Consider the following 25,077-nt stretch of genomic DNA (forward strand, 5'->3'; position numbering starts at 1 on the left):
CCTTTTTCCGGCTATATCTAAGACAGTTTAGTATCTTGGTCGACTAATTTCCTTTTCAATCTTTTTAAATATAAGACATTCTTATTTCTTGGTCGACGGCTTCCAGCTACCCACGATCTACTTCTTCTTATTATTCCATTGGTTTCATCACCCAATCCAAAGAGCTGGCCGCCTTTGGGCCAAGGGCCCGTGCTGGCATATAAACCCGGCTTAATCTAAAACAGCCACGACGAATTGATGAGATACCCGTACCAGGGTGTTGTTTCAGTGCAACCCAGTACACTTAATAGTCAGTCGTCGGCTGTGTAAGTGGGATTGGCTGTCATGATATTGGCCTTTGGGTGGATTACAGTATTAATTTCAGCTTCCTTGTATACACATGTTACATCAGTTTATTTTTCCTTGCACAACATTATGGAATTTAAATAAATACTATAAATATATATATATATATATATATATATATATATATATATAATAGATATATATATATATTATATATATATATATATATATATATATATATATATATATATATATATATATATATATATATATATATATATAATGCATATATATGACTGTGAAATATTTTCTGTTAAAACAGAATTCCATCAAATATAAAGCTATATTTCAGAGACCAAATTGCCTCTCTCCTCAGGCAAATATTGGCCTGAGGAGAGAGACAGTTTGGTCTCCGAAATATAGCCTTTATTTTCCACAATGTGGCGTTTGTAAGGGCTCCCTTATATATGTGTGTGTTTATTTAAACGCTGTATTTTACTTCTCATTCATGTACAGAAGATTCCACAATGATATACTTAACAGCAAAACTAAATGGAATTTTATAAATATATATACAAAGCTTGCAACGGATGGATGAAAACTATAAACTTTTTTGTGTGTTAAAAAACACATATAGTTTTGCTAATCAAGTATATTACTATGGATATATATATATATATACATATAAATAAAAAATATATGTATATATATTTATTTATTATATAAACACACCTCATGCATAATTACAAGTATGAAGCACTGCTTGCTATGAATGGTGATGGACCACCTGTCATTGCGATGTTTTGTTTTGTGGTAATGTGGCGTCGTTTGATATCTTGATATGACACACACATATTTTTATGCTGGTCGTCGTGTTCCATTGTTCCAACTCCCCAAGAGTGTCTCAGCTTACTTTATATATATGTTGTTCCTCGTAGAACCTCTTTCGACCTTGTTTTGAAATGAGTTTTGGGAAGGAATTTTTTTAGCAGCATTGGTAATAGTAACTTGATTGAATCTCTCTCTCTCTCTCTCTCTCTCTCTCTCTCTCTCTCTCTCTCTCTCTCTCTCTCTCTCTCTCTCTCTCTCTCTCTCTCTCTCAGGAACTAAAATCTATCTGCAACACTTTTCTGATTTTAGAAAACATCTGTTTTAGACGACCGTGATTATTCGTTTTATTCCACTTCGTCTGAGTTTGCATTAACTCCTCTGGATTTTGAGGACTGAAATATACTCTGTTAGATAAAGCCCACACGCAGTTATATTGCGTAAGAAGAACTTATATCAAGAGGGAGTATGCTAATGAATTTAGTTCTGGAATAAGAGGTTGGGGGGAGGGGTGTCCTAAAGACTTGCCTTGCCCTTAATTTTTGTTAGTATCTCTCAGATTGAAGGAATTGCTTTTGATACCTTTAGGCTTGTGTCATATTTTTTTTCCTGTGTTATGACTAAACTCCGTTGGGGGTAGTGTCATCAGTGCGCCTCATTTGCTGCACTGTTGGCATTAACTTCAGGTTCTTTGCAGCGCCCCTTCGCCCCTTTGATTCTCTTTACTAAGCCTCCGTTCATATACTCTTTCTTCCATCTTACTTTCCACCCCTTCTTAACAGTTGTTTCATAATGCAACTGCGAGTATTTCCTCCTGTGACACCTTTTAAAGACTTTTTACTCTTAATTTCCCTTTCTGCCCTGAATGACCTCATAGGTCCCAGAGCTTGGCCTTTGGCCTAAACTTTTTATATTCCAATTCCAATTCAGATGGTATGACTCAAGTCTTACACTTTGGTCTGTTACTTTGCAGGATATTTGTCTCCTTCTCACTGAAGTCAGTCTGGTTGCCAATCGTGAGGCAATCACTGAATGCGATATTTTACAGACTATTGTTCTGTTGCTTACGTTGTGGATATTTTCATAAACTATTTTCACAAAAATTAAACATTGTTATGGTACGTGATAGTAACCGACCCTTGTTATTGTTCAAATCCAGAAATAATAAGACTGGGAGCTTGAAACGTGTACTGGTTGCCTTCTCAGAAAATACGATCGTGTTTACCGAGAGATTAAAACGTGTAAATAACCAGTGGAAATATTTTGAGAGGGAGCCGTGCACGTGAAGCCCTCCAGTCACTCTTGCGCGTCGTAAGCACAACAGGACCTTATCCCGAGACAAACATGGCGTCAGCGGTTTGGAGTCGTATTTGCCAAAAGGAATTGACTAATGCAGAATCCTTCATCATCACTTTTGCGTGTAAACATCATCTCCGAGAAGAGAAAGGAAGGTCTGTTTGCGAAGAGCACAAGCGCTGATCTGCGCAACACATATTTTTGTAATGAGTTTCGAATTTTCTCTTTCCTAACAGTTGCGGAAGTTGCAGAGACCTGTGACATCCGTGTATTGCTTCAAATGGAATGTGCGATCGTATTTTCTTGCGGTTGAACGCTTGAAAACGTGTTGAAAATGTGTTTTGGTTCTTGATAATTTTTTTTTTTTTTTTTTTTTTTTTTTTTGTTCTTAATGTTTGGGTAAGATGTCTGGCTGTTATAAAGCACTGGTGCTATTTATGCAATTGTTGTATTTTGTTGCCTAGCGTGTTACTGTAAAATTATAATAATTTAGGGTTGATTTATATATATATATATATATATATATATATATATATATATATATATATATATATATATATATATATATAAAAAAAAATTCACGAAGGAAGTGAAACAATGGAGTACTGCAAGGCCTTTCGACTTCTTGTCCCTTACTATACTTAAAGGACAAGAAGTCGAAAGGCCTTGCAGTACTCCATTGTTTTCCTTTCCTTCATGATTTTGTCTTTATTTATATATTCATCACGTTCCATATTTTCGTTATATTCACTTATATATATATATATATATATATATATATATATATATATATATATATATATATATATATATATATATATATATATATATATATATATATATATATTACATACATACATACATACATACATATACATATATATAATACGTGTATATTATGAGTTACGTGATGAAGAAATTTGTTGCATACGAATCTTATAAAAAAAAACTGAAATGTATTACTGTAATGCCACAGTTCTGTATAACTTACTGTTTACAGTAAGTGGTACATGATCTAACCGGTAACCAATCCAAGCAAGCAAACCTCTTACAAGATGGATTAGTTCTGCGTTCCATTTCATGCGTCGTTACACGTGCAAGTTTATTGTGCAATGCAAGAGAAGGAAGGTCCTTCTTGTAAGGGTGCTGTGTATACTTTTTTCGTTTTTTTTTTTTTATCCTTCCCCTGTCATTGTTTCTGTCCCGGGTATTGTTATGTTTTGGTGTGTTGCAATTGTTATGAGAAACGTCTGTTATTGTAAAGTGAGAAGGTAGGATTGCTGTCTGTCATAGTCAGTAGGGTTTTTTCATAGTCAGTAGGATTTTATTCTCAGCCAGTTGGATTGATTTCATAATCAGTAGGATATATTATATCGTAATCAATAGGATTTGTCTCATAATCAGTAGGATTTGTTTGTCGTAATCATTAGGATTAATCTCATAATCAGTGGGATTTTTCTTGATCATTAGGATTTATGTCATAAACAGTAGGATTTGTCATAATCAGTAGGATTTATCTGTCAGAACCAGTAGCATTAATCTGCCATGATCAGGAGGATATGTCTGTCAAAATCATTAGGATTCATCTGTCACAATCAGTAGGATTTATCTGTCACAATCGGGTCATAATCAGTAGGATGTATGCCGTAATCAGTAGAATTTATCCCACAATCAATAGGATTTATCTGTCATAATCAGAAGGATTTATCACATAGTAGGATTTTATCTGTCATATTCAGTAGGATTTATGTCCTAATCAGTAGGATTTATCTATCATAATCAGCAGGATTACCTCTCACAGTCACGACTGCTCTTACGTGAAAGTAATGTCGAAATTCCCTTAGTTTTCGCTTCCTTTGATATTTCTCCCATCAACATTTCCACGCATCATGCATATTCGACCATACCCGAGGTATCACTACTGCGCCCCAGAAATAAAGTCTCTAGCTGTTTTTAAAATGCCGAAAGAGAACCCGGTGTTGGTCTGCTGTGACCAAGAATTCAGTTCCACCTTGATGATAAGTAAGGCGCTGCTGTATACAATGGGTTTTTTTTTAAGTTATTTGCTGCCGCGGTCGGTATTTTTCTGTTAGGTAATCCAGGTGAGGAGGGCAGTGTGGTTTTTATTTATTTATTTTTTGTTTTTGATTTGGCGCCGGCCGGCCCGTCCTCTCTCTCTCTCTCTCTCTCTCTCTCTCTCTCTCTCTCTCTCTCTCTCTCTCTCTCTCTCTCTCTCTCTCTCTCTCTTATTATGTTTCTTGCTGCCTCATTAACCTGCAAAGAACATTCATTATGAAGTATAAAACTCTAAGAAAGATTCCATGATGTACTCTCTCTCTCTCTCTCTCTCTCTCTCTCTCTCTCTCTCTCTCTCTCTCTCTCTCTCTCTCTCTCTCTACTAACACACATGGTGGTATTTCGCCCCTCTCATGTTGGGCATGTTATTGTAAGGGTTTCAAGAGAGAGAGAGAGAGAGAGAGAGAGAGAGAGAGAGAGAGAGAGGTTCCACCCAGAGTAGGGCACTATTATGTTTTCAGGCCCTTGGATATGATTCCGGACAATACCCGAACTGGGCATTTAGAATTGATGACATCAGCCCTCGCTTTGGAATTGGATTCGGTGTGCCAGATCATGTTGGAATGGTGTCCTGTGTTGGGGCTTTAGAGGTGACCATCAGCATCACATCGCCGTTCGTTTAGATCCATGAACTTTGTGAATTTCTTTTGAAATATATGAATTTTTTTATTGGTGGGTATTGATATGAACTTAAGGAGACTTCAGTTATAAGATTCATTTTGTTGTACAGTGATTGAGATTTCTACTTTCGAAATGATTGAATGAGTGTAGGGAAGGTCCCAGGATGTGCTATTTCTCTCTCTCTCTCTCTCTCTCTCTCTCTCTCTCTCTCTCTCTCTCAAATTTAAATTTATTATACTTCCTGCTGCCCTGTTAACCTACCAATGACTTTCATTTTGAAGTGAATAACTAAAGGGAGGATCCCATGATGCACTGCTCTCTCTCTCTCTCTCTCTCTCTCTCTCTCTCTCTCTCTCTGACTCTTTTGAGGTCTCTCTCTCTCTCTCTCTCTCTAATTCATTATGCATCATCCTGCTGCCCCATTAACCTGCAAATGACATTCATTCTACCCCTTTTTTATGACGTGTTGGGAACCAGGTCCAGATAGTTCGGTGCTTATTGGAAGGTCATGTCCGTGAAGTTGTTCCTGAAGTTTCGTGACGCTCACCTCATGTTCAGAAAGAGGAAAATGGCGGCTGGGGAAGTTTGAAGTTGTCAGTGCTGTTTAGGGGATGGGTTTCCTGACAGTTGCATGTGTTTACCATCCAAGCAAAGGGTTCTCACACACACACACACACACACACACACATACAGCTGGTTATTAATCTCTCTCTCTCTCTCTCTCTCTCTCACGACGCGCGATCGCGCACCTTTTCTTTTCGTGCCTCTGTTGTGCTTCGCTTCATATGTCCTTGTTTTCGAGTGACGAAATTCGAAATCAGGTGTTGTGACACCTTAAACTTCAACCCCCCAGGTTGAGGGTTTCTCATCCCGATTCCTTAAGGAGAAGTGAAATCTTATCTCCTTGAGGTTTAGACTTTGTTTGTATATATGGACACACATACACATGTATGTATGTATGTATATATATACATATATTCTGTATATATATATATGTTTATATATATATATATATATATATATATATATATATATATATATATATATATATATATATGTATGTATGCATTCATGCGTGAATATATTGGAACCGATTTGGCGTATATTTTTCGTGGCCTTCGGTGTCCATGTCGTGTATTTTTTGTAATTTATTTATTTTTATATTTTCTCGTATTCCATAGCAAGAGAAATTTATTGCACGTAAGGCTTCTAATATTTCCGTTTGCTGAATTTCACTGCTTATTTCAAGGGGGTGTAATAAATGAAGACGCAAAAAGGGCTTAAGAAATTGTAATCCTTTTTGAAACCATAGTTCGAATAAGTTGAGTGTGTACCCGTAGGTAAAGGTACCGACTTGCCTACCTTGACTTCTTTCTTCTTAAGGAGAGCTTTCCTGCCTTTTATGAGACGTGACATTTTGTGGGGTTTTTTTTTATTTCTTTCGAAGACTTTTCTTCAACTATTAGGTCTGTTTACTTGCGTCTCGTTGGGTGGAATTGTTAAAGAAAAACATGGTTTTTTTTTTTAGCCATTTTCAATATTACAATTTTTCAGACATTTTAAATATTACAGTCTTTTCAGGCATTTTAAATATTACAATCTTTTCAGTCATTTTAAAAATTACAATCTTTTCAGGCATTTTAAATATTACAATCTTTTCAGGCATTTTAAATATTACAGTCTTTTCAAGGATTTTAAATATAATCTTTTCAAGGATTTTAAATATTACAATCTTTTCAAGGATTTTAAATATTACAGTCTTTTCGAGCATTTTAAATATTACAATCTTTTCAAGAATTTGAAATATTACAATCTTTTCAACCATTTTAAATATTACAATCTTTTCAAACATTTTACATATTATCCTTTCGAGCATTTTAAATATTACAATCTTTTCAGGCATTTTAAATATTACAATCAATAGGGAATTGTGTTTTATAAATACGTTTATATTATTCCATCCGGAAAAAACGCAGGTTAGTCTCAGATGCCTAAATCGTTCAAGACAATGCTAATTAAAGTCACGATCGCTGCCGACTCCAGACAGCGAATTTTATTTCTTTTCCAGTTTTTTTTTTTTTTTTTTTTTTTTTTTTTTTAGAATATGAGCGTCGATCGTCCATCTTCGCAATATCAAGTTCTGGATGTTTTAATTGATTTTTTTATGGTGTTTATGAAGTCAAAGGGCGGGTCGTTAATATTGGATGTCATTTTTCATTTCTTGAGGAATTTATGAATAATTCAACGCAACTCTGTGATTTATGATGGCATGGGGATTCTCTCTCTCTCTCTCTCTCTCTCTCTCTCTCTCTCTCTCTCTCTCTCTCTCTCTCTCTCTCACTGAAATGTGTGTAATAACCTTTTTTGATAGAGCAGAGTGTTTTTACTCTCTCTCTCTCTTTCGCTGAAATGCATGTAATAACATTTTATGATAGAGCAGAGTATTTTTACTTTGACTCTCTCTCTCTCTCTCTCTCTCTCTCTCTCTCTCTCTCTCTCTCTCTCTCTCTCTCTCTCTCTCTCTCTCTCCTTATGTCGTGGGAGATTGAGAGTCGCGGAAGGCACTTGCGTGTAAAAGTGTATGGTTTGTGTGTGTTAATTTCTATTTCATTTGTTGGTCAGAGGTGTTCAGAACTGTCTGTTATTATTCATTTACTTTACATTTTTATTCGTCTTTTAATTTGTTAATTTATTTTTTTTTTACAATATCTGATGTCCTCTTTTTGTATTTCATGTCACCTTCTTTCAGATGAATACCACAGTATTCTTTGGAAGCTTGAATTTCAAGTCAGTGGCCCCTGTGGTAGGCTTGTTCAATAATAATAATAATAATAATAATAATAATAATAATAATAATAATAATAATAATAATAATAAAATAATTCAAAAATAATAATAATAAAGTTCCAAAAAGTATTCTTTTAGTGAATGTCCTATTACTGATTTGGAGGTGGCTGTCTGAAGACCACGTAAATAAATCTTAATCTGATTTATAGGTGAGAAGGTCCCGAGGGCAATCGCTGTTGTTGATGTTCCTCGTGATTAAAGTGGCTTTTATGCAGCCCGTAGTGTTGCTGTTTAGTCTGATATCTCGTATTAGACGTGGGATAAATAAGCAGTAAATGTTTCCCAGCCCTTGAGTTTTACAGCTGCGTTTTGATGAACGTTGTCGGCGATTAATGCTGGCCGTAAAACGCCGTGACGGGGTCGTCTCCTCCTCCTCCTCCTCCTCCTCCTCCTCCTACCACTCACCCGATTCATCTGACAGAGCTGTCGAGAGAATTCCTCCTCCTCCTCCTCCATCCTCCTCCTCCCGAGAGAAGTCCTCCTCCTCCTCCTCCCCTCCTCCTCATTCACCCAATTCATCTGACAGAGCTGCCGAGAGAACTTCTCCTCCTCCTCCTCCTCCTCCTCCTCCTCCTCCTCCTCCTCCTCCTCCTCCTCCTCCAATTCATCTGACAGAGCTGACGAGAGAAGTCCTCCTCCTCCTCCTCTTCCTCCTACTCCAATTCATCTGACAGAGCTGTCGAGAGAACTCCTCCTCCTCCTCCTCCTCCTCCTCCTCCTCCTCCTCCTCCTTCATCTGACAGAGCTCCTCCTCCTCCTCCTCCCTCCTCTTCCTCCTACCCAGTTCATCTGACACAGCTGTCGAGAGGACTTCTCCTCCTCCTCCTCCTCCTCTCACTCACCCAATTCATCTGACAGAGCTGTCGAGAGAACTTGGTCAACCGGATTCCTATGAAATAAACCCATCCAGATGCTCTTGCCTATACTTGGCTTTTTTTTTTAGTTTTATTTTGCCTTTCAGTTTTAATTTCATCAAGTCGTCCTCATTCACCATTGCAGTCTGGGAAGGGCAGGCTATTTGGAAACTGGATTTCAGATCGTTTAGTTTTATTTCGTCTTTCAGTTTTAATTTTATAAAGAAGAGGACATTACCTTGGGAAGTTTTAGAAGGCAACTTGAAAGATTTAATTTTATGGTATAAAAACTTTTTGTTGGGGGAGATTTTATCGATATTTTGCAATTTACGTACATTTTTCTCTATTAAATTGTTAGTTTATTTTTTCTTTCCTTATAATTGATCTCTTCTTTTTGTATTTCCTCCTACCTTCTGTTACTTCTTTCAACTAAACACCTTGATATTCTTTGGAAGTTTGAATTTCAAGTCAGCGTCCCCGGTGGGGAAATTTTTTTTTTTATATCATGGCTTCTAGCAATAATCTAAAAATCGAAAGTCATTCATCTCAGTCCCACCTTGCTGGAACTCAAGAGGTTTAAATTCCCTTCCTGGACGTACCTGAATGTTTCATGTAACAGAAACTCATGCCTGCAGGACATTATGCATGAAATGGCTGAAGCCACTTAAACTTTCATTCAGGATGATCTGTGCTTTACATTGCTCTGGGCTTTGACATTGCAAGACTGAATGGACCTGGTTTTTCTGAGTGAAAATTATCTGATAGAGATAATTGGTTGGGTATCTCCCTGTCGTAATCGGGGCAGTGATTATTTTATTTTTTTTAATAGTTATAAAATATTTGATTTTGCTAAAAAATATAAAATGTTTATCGAATAGTTTTTGATTTTGTTGAAAAATTATAAAATGTTTATCCCGTAATTTTTGATTTTGCTAAAAAATATTAAATGTTTGTCAGGTAATTTTTTTATTTAAAAAAATATAAACTGTTTATCTAGTAATTTTTTAATTTTGTTAAAAAATATAAAATGTTTATCAAATAATTATTCACATTTTATGAATCTGTCGCGCACACATTCTCCTTTGTATACATAAATACATACATACATACATACATACATACATACATACATACATAAGGTTGTATATCAGTTGGTGATAAAAGTGCTAATTCCAGGTCTTTCTTTTCCAGGTATCGTCGAGTTTCCTTGTTTTAAAACCGATTGAAGTATCAGAATGGTTTGTAAGTACCAGTGTATGCAGGATTTTCAGTTTCATTATGTTAAGTAGAAGCCCGCGTCTGGTGGAGTTTGTGTGTGTGTGTGTATATATATATATATATATATATATATATATATATATATATATATATATATATATATATATATATATATATATATATATATCAGCACAGTCACGTGTGGAACAGAAATAAATTTCTGACTCACATCAGGATCGAACCCAGGTCTTTCAGTTGAAAGACTTGTATGGCCTAGTGGGCAGCGCCCTTGCCTTTCAATTGAAAGACCTGAGTCCGATCCCGATGTGAGTCATATTACTCTCACGAAATATTGCCGAATTCTGCACTGTGGAAACTTCATATCTTTTCTTCCGTGATAGCACATGGTCATATCTGTGATTGCACTTAATTCTTTTTAGTAAATTACTTAATTCCTTTGTATTTCTGATAGAACTTTTTGAGACAGTCATTATTTTTTCATTAAAAGTAGTAGTTTATTATACCATCAGAGACATTTAAATCATGAGGACACCTGAAATTGGGGTCTCCCCAATTTCAGGTGTCCTCGTCTTGTGCTCGAGAGTAGTTTTGCTTGTTGTATTTGAACTTCGTTGACCTTTCTCGCAATGTTGCCTTATATGCGCTGTTCTGAGGTCTTTCTGTGTACTTTCTCTCCTTAATTTCTTCGGAATATCTTGTGTGTTTTTTTATTATTATTCAGAAATACTCCCTGGAAGGTTGAGTATTAGTCACCTTGTTTAATATAACAAGTAATGAATTCCTTTTGATTTCCTTGCTCGTGTCATTTAGCCTCTCTTGATGAAAGTTTTACCCTAAACATTTTGAGAACAAATAATATATTTTCTTCATTACTTTCAATTCTCAAGTTTTTTTTTCAAGTTTATTTAGATAAAAGATCAGCCCTGACCTGTAGTAGAATTTCTGTAGCTGTTTACAACCCCTTTGGCTAAAATACGTAGAGTATCTTTGAGCTAGTAACGGAGGAAACTCCTGGGTCATGGTGTTTGACAAGGCGATCATCTCACGTTATTTATTTACCCCTTCCTTCTTCTGTCTCTTGTCGCTCCGAATTTCTTTCATCATGCGTCAGTCGCAGCAGAAGAAGTGGATGCTGGGGAGTGCCGAGAGAGAGAGAGAGAGAGAGAGAGAGAGAGAGAGAGAGAGAGAGAGAGAGAGAGAGAGAGAGACTGACTCTTGAATTTAAGAGAGAGAATGTCTTTGGTGAGACGGCCCAAGTCGGTATTTTTGTCTTTCTCTCTCTCTCTCTCTCTCTCTCTCTCTCGTTCGTGAACGTGAGCGTTTTGTATGTTTGTGGAAGAATGGACGGAATCTGAGGAACGTCAGGGGCGAGGAAATATAAAGAGGGTAATAAGGTCGGTACGCCTCTCTTCGGGAGGATCTTCTTGTCACCCTTCTGCTATTTATGCTGGGGGGGGGGTTCTGCTCCCCCCCCACCTTTCCGATATTTTGGTCCTTTCGTCATCGTATTTTCAGCAGGATCGACAAGCTCTCTCTCTCTCTCTCTCTCTCTCTCTCTCTCTCTCTCTCTCTCTCACAGTGATGGTTACTAAGGTTGTGCCCGATTATTATCATTATTATTATTATTATTATTATTATTATTATTCGGAAGAAGACATTTTCTCAAACAAACTTCATTGAACAAAATGGTCGTCTGGTTGCTGTCATTATTATTATTATTATTATTATTATTATTATTATTATTATTATTATTATTATTATTATTATTATTATTATTAAGTTTTAATTTCCTTGCTAAGGTTAAATTGGATTTAGCTGCGCCTCGCCTCGTTATCAAAGCAAAGCGGTCACTCGAGTGTGAAATGTTTACAAACTTGAAACTTTCATAACTTCCTAGTATTGTTTAGAGGAGTATTTGACGCGCAGAAGGATTGCTAGCAAATCAAAGCATTCATTAAGACCGAATTGTTTACAAACAATGTGCCTCCTTGTTTGTTATGACAAGAGAAGGAAAGATTTGAGACAGTCGTACACATCAGGGTTGTTGCTTGTATTTTATAATTTAGTTACATTGTTATCTATTTATTTATTGATTTATTAATTTTTTTTTCTGATAACGTATCTCTTCTTTCTGCATTTCCTTTACCTTCTGGTACATCTTTCAGGTGAACACCATAATCTTATTCTTTGGCAGCTTGAATTTCAAGTCAATGACCCATGTGGTGGGCGTGTTCCTTATGAATAGGGTTCATCTTTTGAATAATAATAATAATAATAATAATAATAATAATAATAATAATACGGCAACGGCAAGAACAGGATGGTAAGAAAACTAAGTTTTACCTAATTTAATTTTCCAGGACGTTTCCATCACTGGAAATTATTCTGTAAATTTTGAGACTATTATAATGAATTTTATTTTATCTCTGCTGTTGTCCCACATAACTTCACTTGATTTCAAGTGCAATGGCCCCTTTGGTGGACTTGTTCCAATTTAATAGGGTTCGTCTTCTGAATAATAATAATAATTGGACATCCGTCATAATTACGGATGAATGGAATTTTTAAGTAATTGGTCTCAGTCCTTTCGTGAGTGGGGAGGTGAACAAACTCTGTTAAAGCGGATTTTTTTTTTTTTTTTTTTTTTGTGGCTTCTTCCACTTCTGAAGAAAACACCATTTCTTTCACGTGTCATTCAGTAAGTAAAATGAAAATCCAAAATTTTTTGGCCTTGAATATGAGAGAGAGAGAGAGAGAGAGAGAGAGAGAGAGAGAGAGAGAGAGAGAGAGAACATTAAATTTAATTGTTATATCACTAACAGAAACTAAATATATGGGGAGACAAATTTGATAGAGAGAGAGAGAGAGAGAGAGAGAGAGAGAGAGAGAGAGAGAGAGAGAGAGAGAGTCACCTTAATTGTTATATCAGTAACAGAAACTATATATATGGGAAGATAAACTTGATAGTGGAGAGAGAGAGAGAGAGAGAGAGAGAGAGAGAGAGAGAGAGAGAGAGAGAGAGTTCTGCCGTCTCATGCCAGTGCCACTAAAGCGACTGAATGGCATCCCTGTTGAAATGGGTTACTTAGCGTACCGTATCCAATGAAAGGGGAAGAAAATACGGAAGAGAGAATAAAGGACTGGATTTTTGTACCTTTTCGCACGTCCCAGTGACAAACTAGACTTTTAGAAAAAGCTTCTCGATCGCCAAGTAAGTGACACTAATCCCCATCGTTGTAGGGTTTAACCTTTTCAGCTGAATGGCCAGGAGGCACTCTTCAAACTACTGAACATTTCTCTCTCTCTCTCTCTCTCTCTCTCTCTCTCTCTCTCTCTCTCTCTCTCTCTCTCTCTCTCTCTCCACTATCAAGTTTGTTTCCCGTATTTTTAATTTCTGTCAGTGATATAACAATTACAGTGAATGTTCTCTCTCTCTCTCTCTCTCTCTCTCTCTCTCTCTCTCTCTCTCTCTCTCTCTCTCTCCACTATCAAGTTTGTTTCCCATATTTTTAATTTCTGTCAGTGATATAACAATTACAGTGCATGTTCTCTCTCTCTCTCTCTCTCTCTCTCTCTCTCTCTCTCTCTCTCTCTCTCCCTCTCTCTCTCTCTCTCTCTCATTCCTTAAAATCCAGTGGATCTATACTGCCCGAAGCAGTGAATTATGAAACTGTACCTGGCTGTTAGCTGGCTCTTGTGGGTCGCAACTAGGACGGAGGAGGGCCATAGACTGAAGAGAGGAGAGCTACAGACGCGCATTCGTTGCTCTGTCAAAAATGGATACCATCCGAAGCTTGGGGGAGTTGGAAGATGTAATCTTAACCCCACTGGGGTGAAACCATTCATAAGATATAAGACTCTCTCTCTCTCTCCCCCGTTCCTCTTTGGTTATTGGATACACTTGTCCCCCCCGCAACCGCTCATCTCCTTCCTTTTCCCCGCCCCCTCTCTTTCCGTAGAAACCGTATCGCTAACTGTGATCTCTTCAGCGGTATCTTTCTCCCTTCTCAAAGGTTCTTCTTGTAAGGTTCCAACCCTCATATCTTTTCAAGCCATCGTCATTTGAGGCTGTCTGGTCTCCATGGCCATGGTTTTGCATTTGGGGTATGCCTTCACGCGGTTATTTTTCAAGGGAATATAGAATAAGTATTTATTATTAATTTTGTAAATCGTGATGTGTTTTTATCCGTAATTTTGAATTGGAAGACGTGTCTATTATTAAAAGAATGACGCAACGTGTAATGTGGTATGTTAACTCGAAGACAGCTTTTCGCTTTATTCTTGAAGTAACAGTCATTTCATTAATTTATTCATCACTATGTAACGAGGACCTAATGATAAGATATAATAAAAAATAAATTTTTTTTTTTTTTGGTCAGTTGATTTTTTGGGGGAAACTCATATCTGAGTTGCTTCTCAGCCAATCGTTCAATTCTCAGTGCATCAGAAATTTCTTTACTTTAAGTTGCCCATGTGGAAATACTTGTAGCATGAATAAATTCTCTAGATTTGAACATTTACATTTTTCGGGGATGTGGTTCCGCATCGGTTAAATGTTAGCATTAGATTAAGGTATTGGTTTTATTCTCTCTTGCTTTTTTTTTTTTTTTGCTTTAGTATTGGTAATAAGAGTTTATGTATAACAAATGCATGTTAAATGGACAGCGGATCATTTTATTGTCAGCCGGTCTGATTCTCTCTCTCTCTCTCTCTCTCTCTCTCTCTCTCTCTCTCTCTCTCTCTCTCTCTCTCTCTCTCTCCTTTAACACCGCATCTGCAACGAAGCCTGATTATTATAGAAATTTATTGTGGGAATCTTATTGCAAGTTGAACAACTTCATGTAATCGATATCCCGGCTGTTACTCCCAAACCACTGACATTAACAATAAAAGGCCTTTATATAACCTCCTTTAATCTGTATGATTTGGTGCCCGTCATATTGAATATTGTAGAACAACACCTTATTCGTCTCTGAATAATGGGATTATTAAAATGGAAGAACTCCTAGTCTCAGTCGTATCGTTTTCTTTCGTAGCTTAAATCTGGTTTTTGCATTTAAAATATCAGAAGTAAAGAAGGGTTTTATTGATACTTTCCTTCGTCACTTACATCTGGTTTTTGAATTTAACATATCAGAAGTCAAGAAGGATTTTGTTGACGCTTTCCCTCGTCACTTGATTCTGGTTTTTGAACTTATAATATCAGAAGTAAATTGAACTTATAATATCAGAAGTAAAGAAGGATTTCATTGGCTAATTTGTGTGACAGAAATCTGAAGAAATACAAGGTATGTGTGTTTAATATATTTTTGTGTTCTTGTTGTGTGTTCTTAAACATACAGGATGAACAGGTGTATGTGAATCATTGTATATAGGATCGACTATCGAAAAAAAAAGCCTATTGGGTTCTTCCTGTACCGTACGTGTTTCGTGTTAATGAAGTCAATTACAGCATTATTAGCTATAATTCCTAGGAGACAATTAAGATTGGAATTACTTCTCAGCACATGCCATGTGGATGGAGACACAGAAACGGATAAAATCGATGGAGATACAGAAATAGATAAAATTGAAGTGCGTTGTTGTTGCGGATGACAGAACCAGTCGGAAATCGCTAGATCGTTCTGATAAAGCGACGAAGAGGTTCAAAATCACCAGCATCAGTGATTAATAGAAGGAAATCAGCAGCAGACGGAGACAGGAAGACCTCAGGTCGTTGAAGCTTTCCCCGTCACCGGAAATAACTCTTTTTATTAATTTTTTTTTTTTTACCCGTCATTATGAGAGTGGAATGTAAATTGCCGTGTAATTAAATGTAGGTTGTCGCCGTTGTGTACTGCACTGGTTTGGCATTCGGAGTTTTGATTATTATCAATTTTTATCGTGTCTTATCACCAGATAAGCGGGTTGGAGAGATTGCGTTTGTGTTGTACGTGGTTCATACTGCTTCTGCGGTTGGTAGCTTCTCTCTGTGATGATGTATATTCAAGGAAATCTATTACATTATGTGGAGTGAGTTCCATGCTTTACCTCGTGGTATGAAATGGTTATTACCCCCTTGCACTCGACGCGGTGCACTGTAGGCATTACTAAAGGTTGTTTGTGGTGTCCCTTCAGTCCCTAGTTCCACCCACTTTTTAACCATTTACTTAACCTCCATCTGTCTTCCTTTCTTCAATGTTGCTGTCCAACCGCTCCGACTGCCTTCTTTCACTATCCAAAGCACTGAATGGCTTTATTGCTGAATTTTTATCATTCAGATCAAAAAAATTGTGTCACTCACTTTTGGCTAAACCCGCGATTTATTGAACTGCAAAAGATTAAAATATTTTATAATAACTCGTCTCTTGGAGTCTTTATTATAACTTCCTATGGTGAAATTTTCGTAAATCAGTCAAATGATGTTACCGTGGGCTAAAATCACTATTTATTGAACTGCAGAATTTCATCATCTTAGAATAACTCGTCTCCTGGGGTTTCAGTTTCATGACTCCCCAGATGGTGGAATTTTCATAAATCAATTAAATATTGTCACTCACTCGTGGCTAAAACTTATTGAACTGCGAAAAATTGAATTATTTTAGAATCGCAGTTATTTTAGAATCACTTGTCTCTAGTTGTTTCATTTTCTTAACTCCCCAGATGGTGGAATTTTCATTAATCAGTCAAATGATGTCTCTCACTTCTAGCTAAAACCACTATTCATTGAACTGCAGAAGCTTAAATTATTTTAAAATAAACTCGTGTCCTGCAGTTTCATTTTCATAACTTCCTGTGGTGGAATTTTCATAAATCAATCAAAGGAAGTCTCTCACTTTTGGCTTAAACCACTATTCATTGAACTGCAGAAGCTCAGATTATTTCACGGTAAACTTAGTATCCTTCAGTTTCATTTTCATAACTCCCTCGATGGTGTTTCTGTCTGAGTCTCAAGTGGATCCCCCTTCTTCAGCGGCTTCCCTCCTCTGATCCCCATGGGAATCGAATTCCCGGGAGATTAGGGACTGTTTGTTATGCTGTTTATTAAACGGGATCGCATTTATTCCCTGGCTCGTTGGCAGCCAGATTCTGTGCTGCTCGTCATCTGGTTACAAGGGGTTTATGCAGTTCGGTTTTGTTTTTTGGTTTCTCTGAATGTCATTGTTTCCTACGTTAGATACTGTTGAAGTGTTGTTGACGTTTTAGTTTTATCTTTCTTATGGGAATTTGGACACTTAATTTGGCAGCTTTTACTGTGCTGTAAGTCTTGGGATATTGTCCTAAAACTGTATTTTATTTTCCTATAGACATTTAATGCTTATTGCACATGTATTTGATACCTTTGCACAGCAGTCCTAGATATTGATAGTCCTTTATCAACCAAGTAACCAGGGGCGTTTACGCACATGCATCCACCCACACAAATGCATATATGCTCGTGTGTATGTGTGTATATATATATATATATATATATACACATATGTATATATACATACATATACATACACATATATATATATATCATCTAAAAACCTTATTTTTGCCTGGTTTGTATATATTAATAATCGTCTAATTTATTTATCTCATTTATTGCTGCTATTTATTTATTTATTTATTTATTTATTTATGTATTTATATATCTATTTATTAGTTCCTTATACTGTATATAGCCATTGTCTTGAATAGAAACTTGCTCTTCAAATTTATAAACGCGCCATCATTATGAATAATTATGATTACAGGGCCCCGACAAACAAGCCTGATTTATAAAATTATGGGCCGTAAAAATTTGATGCTTATGTACGCATATCGAACCTGGTTTCGTGGAATACCTCTGCGTGTTTAATTACTTCGCCTGCTGGATCCAACCCGGAGCTCATCCAGTCCTTTTCTGGCGTCGAGAAATTAGATTATAATCTCCGGTTGTTTATGTGAACACCATTGGTCCTCGCGATTTTTATATCTCCAGTCTCTCTCTCTCTCTCTCTCTCTCTCTCTCTCTCTCTCTCTCTCTCTCTCTCTCTCTCTCTGTTCCACTCTCCTGTTTGTGAGGACACAGATAAACTTACAATTATATTTTGGTTTAGAGGGGCTAGGAATTTTTGTTGATGGCCCGCTGTGACAATCAGAAATTTCGAGTTTTTTGGGGGGGCACGGGCTTTTTCGAATTCGCTTCGAGGGGACAGTGATACGACTGCTTAAGGCAGTGGTTCTTAACCAGGGGTGCTCGCACCCCTAGGGAGCGTGAAGCCGGTTCCTAAGGGATGCGAGGATGCCTATGAATAATTAAAGCAAAATACATTTTTATATACGCGTGTTATTTTGTTCTGCAAAAAAAAAAGAAATAAAACGAATAATTAATATTAATAATAATAATAATAATTTATTATTATTATTATTATTATTATTATTATTATTATTATTATTATTATTATTATTACAGCAGTGCTCTGATCTATAGATAAACCTACACCTAATTTCCTAATGAAGTGGCAACGTTGCAACAGAGTCGAGTACAGGATATTCATCATATCAACTTTGTATTTTAGCTTTTTTTCTATTCCAGCAATTCACGGGGTGGCGAGAACTGCCTGCTGATTTGAAAGGGGTGCATACATTGAAAAAGGTTAGGAACCACTGGTTCAAGGAATGCTGGTGACTTCTACCACTCTGTACCTCCTTTGATGAAGTTGCGTTTTTGCGTGTCTGGGACGGTCCGCGGTCTTAATTAATTGAAGAGGTAATTATTGGTAATTATTGGTGCGGGGTGGTAAAACTGCTGGCCTGCGTACCCCTTGATTGATGAATCACTAATGACCCATCTCGGGTTATTGGAAAGTGAGGCATTGATCCCCAAAACCGCAGTCTGCTACCACCATAAGATTTTATACAGGGTGTGACTCATAATACACGTCACGGGAGGTAATATATGATGAGGGTTGTATTGTATTCTCTATCTGTGCTGAATGGCTTGACATCCGTTGCATGCTGCCAATAAAGCTTCGTTTCTTTGATGTTTGTGCTTGATTGCCTGGCATTGACATCAAGACAAAGGTATTAAATTATCTAGCAAAAAAAAAAAAAGAAAAAAAAGAAATAGGGTACATCAGCATTACAGCAAAACACGTCATACAGAGGTCAGCAACATATCCCATACATATCACAAACAAGTTGAAAACAAGTCAACGACCGCGAGATAGCAGCACAAACCTAAAGAGACTTAAAACCAAACTATAAAAATTAAGGTACCTATATAATAAACTGAGTTTTATCAGTATTATAAGAATAAGATTACTTCTATACTACATAAAAATGTCAAACACACCGGTGACTTATCGCAAACACATCACAAACATGTTGAATACAAGTTGACGACATATTGTCAGACCTAACCGGTACTTCATACGATTATCCAGCATTGGTCAAAGGTTCGTTTTACACTTGAGGTCATCGGCTTTTCAGCCTGTTTGCGACATGTATGGAATAAGTTGCCGACATGTGTATCCGATATGTTTTGCTTTAGTGTGGACGTTCTTTCATATTTATAGTTTGCTTCTTAATCTTTATTTATTTATTTATTTATTTGTTTATTTATTTTTTGGGTGTATGCTCCTAGCTCACGGTCGTTTACTTGTTGTTAACTTGTTTGTTACATGTATGGGATAAGTTGAAGACGTGTTTGAGACATGTTTGCTGCATATTTCATGCACCTTAATTCTTATTTTTTAAGTTTTGTCTATTTTTTTTTTTTTGTTTTACTATTTAAGATATCGTCATTTTAGAAAGGAGTGGCAAACGCGTGAAACAAGACCGCTATTGGCAACACTGCTGCAGGAAGATTAAAAGTGCTGGCAACACTGCAGAGTGCATTCAACCAGCTTGTATTCATTCTCATCCATGCAGTGATGATGCCGCTTCCGCCTCCCACTGAGATTCTGAAATTTAAGAGCGCATTTGTCTTCATTCATTCTCTGTCTTCTGTTGGTTCAATTGGATTCAGGCGACGAGCAAAATACGAGGTTTTTATATAGCAGGAGGGCCGAAGCTATGAATATCAAGTGTTATGATTTTTAACGTTATTCTTCTTGTGATGATCAAATTGACGTATTGCAGAGATTTATAAAGATTTGTGAAGTGTTTATAACTATTTGTAAAGTATTATAAAGTTTTAGAGCAAATGGACAAGATTCCAAAGCGATTTTTCCTTTGAATGATTATACCGCTGCGTAATTGAGAGAGAGAGAGAGAGAGAGAGAGAGAGAGAGAGAGAGAGAGAGAGAGAGAGAGAGAGAGTTATCGCTGTAACAAACTCGAGCGGAAATATTTTATGAACGCCGGGGTACTGAATAAGAGAGAGAGAGAGAGAGCGATGTATTCTGCTAAAGGGGAACTATTATGCAGGTAAGTAGAAACGTGTCGTTCTAACGCTTGATTTTAAGAGCTCAGACCAGGAAAGCTACTTGGATTAGGATTTCGTTTCCAAAATACAGGGCATGATTTTTGGTTCTATTTTAATGGTGATGAAAGTGAAGCGAAAGTTGGATTAAAATGGGATAAAGAAATATAAAGTGAAGGATACGTAATGATTCCCGGGGTATGGTTATTAATAGCATTTAGATAATTCTACCAGGCTTCTCAATCAGTCGTTAGAGAAGATTGCCTTCAGGCTTTTAAATCATCTCAGTCTTCTCCATTTTATACTTGACTACACAGTCTCTACGAACAAAAATTTAACAAGAATAAAAAGAAAAAGCTTAGGTTTTGGTAACAGGCATTACTGGAATCGTCCTAGGAAAAGTTGGAAGAAATGAACAAGTCTTGAAGGGTTTCAGTACATTTGATAACCCATAGGCATAATAGGATTTATTGGATTTACTGACGATTTTGGTTATCGATTTATTGGTCTTAAAATTACCATTTTCAAGGCGAGTCAGGCTCTGGCGTGGTATTCCTCTCAGATGTGAAGATATTCGTATATGAATCCTTGCAGTTTTGAATGAGCATTTGAAGATGGGGGGAGGTTGCTGTTGATATATGGTGTACTACCACCATGCCTGAGACTAGTTGAGATTGATTGATTGGTTTGTGGTCATTAAAACCGGCGTGGCAACGTGATTAGTTGAGAATGAAATTCCGAACCGATCAGTCATCTCCGCTTCTCTGTTTTGCAAAGAGCTGAAATGCATTGCGCAAACATGTTTGCTATTCTGAACGAGAAAGATACCGCTAAGAATGCCAGTGGTTACCTTATCCTCTCCGTACTGTAGTACTACAGTAGACCCAGTTGTTAAATAATTCGTTAGTTATGTCATCGTTATTATCCTTGGTTTCACAACTCGAGACTCCCAGAATAAAGCTTAAGCAACGAAGTTAATATCTGCTTGAAGTGTTGTGCTGTGTCTGGAACCACTCAAAAATATGTAATATCCGGATGCTTATTTTTCTGACGGTCTTATCTTTTGTTTTTTTTTTAATTTTAGACCTCCTAAAATTAATTTCTGACGAGGACCTGTGTATGTGTGTGTGTGTGTGTGTGTGTCTGTACGTGTATGTGTATTTAGGGATATGATATCGCTAACTGGATGGTCTTATCTCGAGAGGATATGATAGGTTATACTGGATGGTCATCTCGAGCTTTGACTGCAAGAAAATTTAATTTTTATTTTTTAAATTGAATCTTAATTTTTATTATTATGGAAACGTCGGATAACATAGGTATTTGGAAATCATTTTTTGGGGGGTTAGTGCCGACAGTGCACCTCGCATGGCTCACTTTAAACATTTGTAAAATGTGTTTACAGCATCCTTCTGGTCTCTTGCTGCACCCACTTTTACTTTACCTCCATTCCTGCTTCCTCTCTTCCTCCTTGCTGTCCAACCTCTCTATAAGCATTACTTCCATCTGCAACAGTGGAGGGATTTTCTCTTAATTTCACCTTTAGGTCTTTGTGCTTCCTCTCATTTATCATATAGATCTATTTATCTTGCTTTCCAGCCACTCCAACTCCCTTTTTCACTTCTCCAATTTCCTCTTTTCACTTCTTGAGAAGCGCCTGTTGGGTGAAAGTGTCTAGTGATTGGCTTCTCGTAGCCCAAATTTCATATTACATAATGATGCTGGGAGGAAGGCCAAGGTCAAACCAGGGGGTCAAAGGTCAAAATGGGAATTTGTCTCCACTGGGGCACTGTGTTTCACAAATTCTTATTGTTTATATTAGTCACGGGGGCAAAGATTAATTAATTATTTCCAGTGAGAAAGTAAATCTAATTATTAAAAATTATTCTCCATATTCATATTTTCTTTCAATTCGGTTTGATTATAAAATCTGTAATCATTTGTAATTGTTACTCTACTGGATTATTGAACTGATGTAAAATTTGTGAAGTTGATTATTTGCTGTAGTGACTAAAAAATCGGCCACGGAGAAAGCTGTGCTAGGTAACTATTTTATGTTGTCTTTTAAGTGTTACTGAAATTATCTTAGGTCTTTGTGTCTTTACTCAGTCAGAACTCGAATTAGGACTGGTGGCTGGTGGTATATTTTGCCTTGGTGGCAAAAGCACGCACGAGATTACTCATTAATCATCTCCTTATTTACTGCGTTCGTTCAGGTATACTTCTTTCTATTTATGTTAGAATTAAGATACATCTTTTCTTAACACAAATAGATAAAAGACGTATGATCGAAGGCAAGGTGCAAACCAAATATATGTACTAGGATCTAAACCTCATAATGATATAACCCCCGGCCTGTCGTATTGTCAGAATTATTCGGATTGATCATGTTTATTTAAAAATAAAATAGGAAAAAAAAAAAAAAGGTTGTCCTTGGTTGAGGAGTGTGGGAAGATGAGGCAGACGGTGTGGAGAAGAATATTAAGTGTGAGCTTGGTAGTCGTTCTGTTATTCGTCTTTGAGAAAGTAATCAGAAAAATCATATGTTTGTGAACTCTTATGGGTCGTTTTATTGCCTAGGATTATCACCATAGAAAGTGTCACCTTGGCAGGCAGGAGTAGATATATACTCAGCCGTCTTGTGCAAATGTTTTCAAAGTGTCGTCGTCGCCTTCAAGTGCTTTGGCGCATGTGGTGCTTGCTGACACATCCAGTCGCTTGTTTGTGTACCAGGCTCGAGGGAGGGGGGTTGAGGACGATGCGGGGAGGGTGTAAGGTGTAGGGACACAGTTGATGTTAAACAGATACCTCGTGATTCTCAGTCCTCTCTTTTACTTTCCTGCGTCTTGCTGGCTGAATTTATATGCGTCACAGTTGCGTCTCACGAAAAAAAGGACGTCAAGGCACTCGGTGGAAGAAAGCAAGAAAGAAGGCGGTCTCTCTCTCTCTCTCTCTCTCTCTCTCTCTCTCTCTCTCTCTCTCTCGAGTTGGAAGCGTGAAATTTGGGATTATGTACTTGCATGCATGGGTTATATGTATATATTTTTTGCTGTATATTTTTCTCTATCAGGTAAAATGTTCCAAAGTCTGCCTCGGGTATGTTATATAAAAATTAGATGTGAACTTGTAGAACCTACCCATTAAATGAATCTATCACTGGAGTGGTGTAAAGTGGTGTTATTTTACTAAATAGTTGTCATACTTTCAAGGGATATGTTAAACCTGCTGAGAACACACAAGAGATGAATTATACCATGCTGGTAGGCAGATGACGTTTAAAGTAATTACCTCCTCACATATTCTGTGGAAGCTTGAATTTCAAGTCAGTGGGCCCAGTGGGCTTGTTCCATATGAATGGGGTTCATCTACTGAATAATAATAATAATAATAATAATAATAATAATAATAATAATAATAATAATAATAATAGTAATAATAATAATAATAAAGGTAAGGAATGTAGAAATGTCTAGATTTGACAGCTCATGATGATAATAATAATAATAATAATAATAATAATAATAATAATAATAATAATAATAATAATAATAACAACAACAAAGGTAAAGGAATGTAGCAATGTCTAGATTTGACAGATAATAATAATAATAATAATAATAATAATAATAATAATAATAATAATATTATTATAATAATAATAATATGAAGGAATATAGAAATGTCTAGATTTGACAGCTCATAATAATAATAATAATAATAATAATAATAATAATAATAGTAATAATAATTCAGGTAAAGGAATGTAGAAATGTCTAGATTTGACAGCTCATAATAATAATAATAATAATAATAATAATAATAATAATAATAATAATAATAATAATAACAACTACTTCAAACTACATACATTTACCATCTGTAATGAGAAAGAGGTTATATATCAGTGACATATGCTTATTCAAATGTTTGTTTACGATAAAGCCGAGTCATGTTGACACTAAATACTCGCGAGGAAAACCAGGCGGTCCAACTGTATCGCCTTCTTATCCAGAGGTGAAAGGTCGAGGGTTTTAGAATATCGTTATTTAGACGTTTCTGATAAGGCGAGTAACCTGATTCGTATATAATTAATTAAACCTGGGTTGACCCCTTGGCCTGTGTTCTCAGGAAGATAAAAAAAGTGACTAAAAGGGATATTAAAATTATAAGATTACTGAAAAAGGGTTATATTTGTCGGTAAGGAATTAAGCATAAAAGGTATTTCTTTTTAACTACTTCCGATTATTGTGCGTTTTATTAAAATGGAACATTAGGACATAAATGCTTGTTAGTGAGAATTGAGTTTATTATTATTATTATTATTATTATTATTATTATTATTATTATTATTATTATTATTATTACTATGTTCCTTTACCGTTATTATTATTATTATTATTATTATTATTATTATTATTATTATTATTATTATTATTATTATTAAATCTAGATATTTCTAAATTCCTTTACTTTTAATATTACTTGTGATATTTCCCAAGTTCGTTCAGGTGTTCCTCGCCGATTTAAACAACATACGTACAGCCCAGGACCCACTAAGAGTCCCGGTACAGCCACGGCACGATTCCCAAATTTCAGGTATCGCTCCTGGTTTAGGCCTAAGCTCGGCGTTGAAAAATAAATTCTATAAGCCTACTC

General features: G+C 36.3%; 1 protein-coding gene across 29 annotated transcripts in view; it reads left to right on the plus strand.

Annotated features, from left to right (window-relative positions):
* kst (spectrin beta chain, non-erythrocytic 5 kst) overlaps positions 1-25,077 on the plus strand; it is a 347,413-nt gene that overhangs the window by 191,097 nt on the left and 131,239 nt on the right. The window contains exon 1 of one of the 29 annotated variants that reach the window (XM_067099404.1): positions 10,004-10,049. The exons of the other annotated variants lie outside the window; for them this stretch is intronic. The gene's annotated coding sequence lies outside the window, so the exon portion shown is untranslated. Of the gene's footprint in view, positions 1-10,003; positions 10,050-25,077 lie in introns of those variants that run through there. 29 annotated transcript variants of the gene reach the window in all.

The sequence above is a fragment of the Macrobrachium rosenbergii genome, chromosome 55 (assembly GCF_040412425.1).
Source record: "Macrobrachium rosenbergii isolate ZJJX-2024 chromosome 55, ASM4041242v1, whole genome shotgun sequence".
NCBI lineage: Eukaryota > Metazoa > Arthropoda > Malacostraca > Decapoda > Palaemonidae > Macrobrachium > Macrobrachium rosenbergii.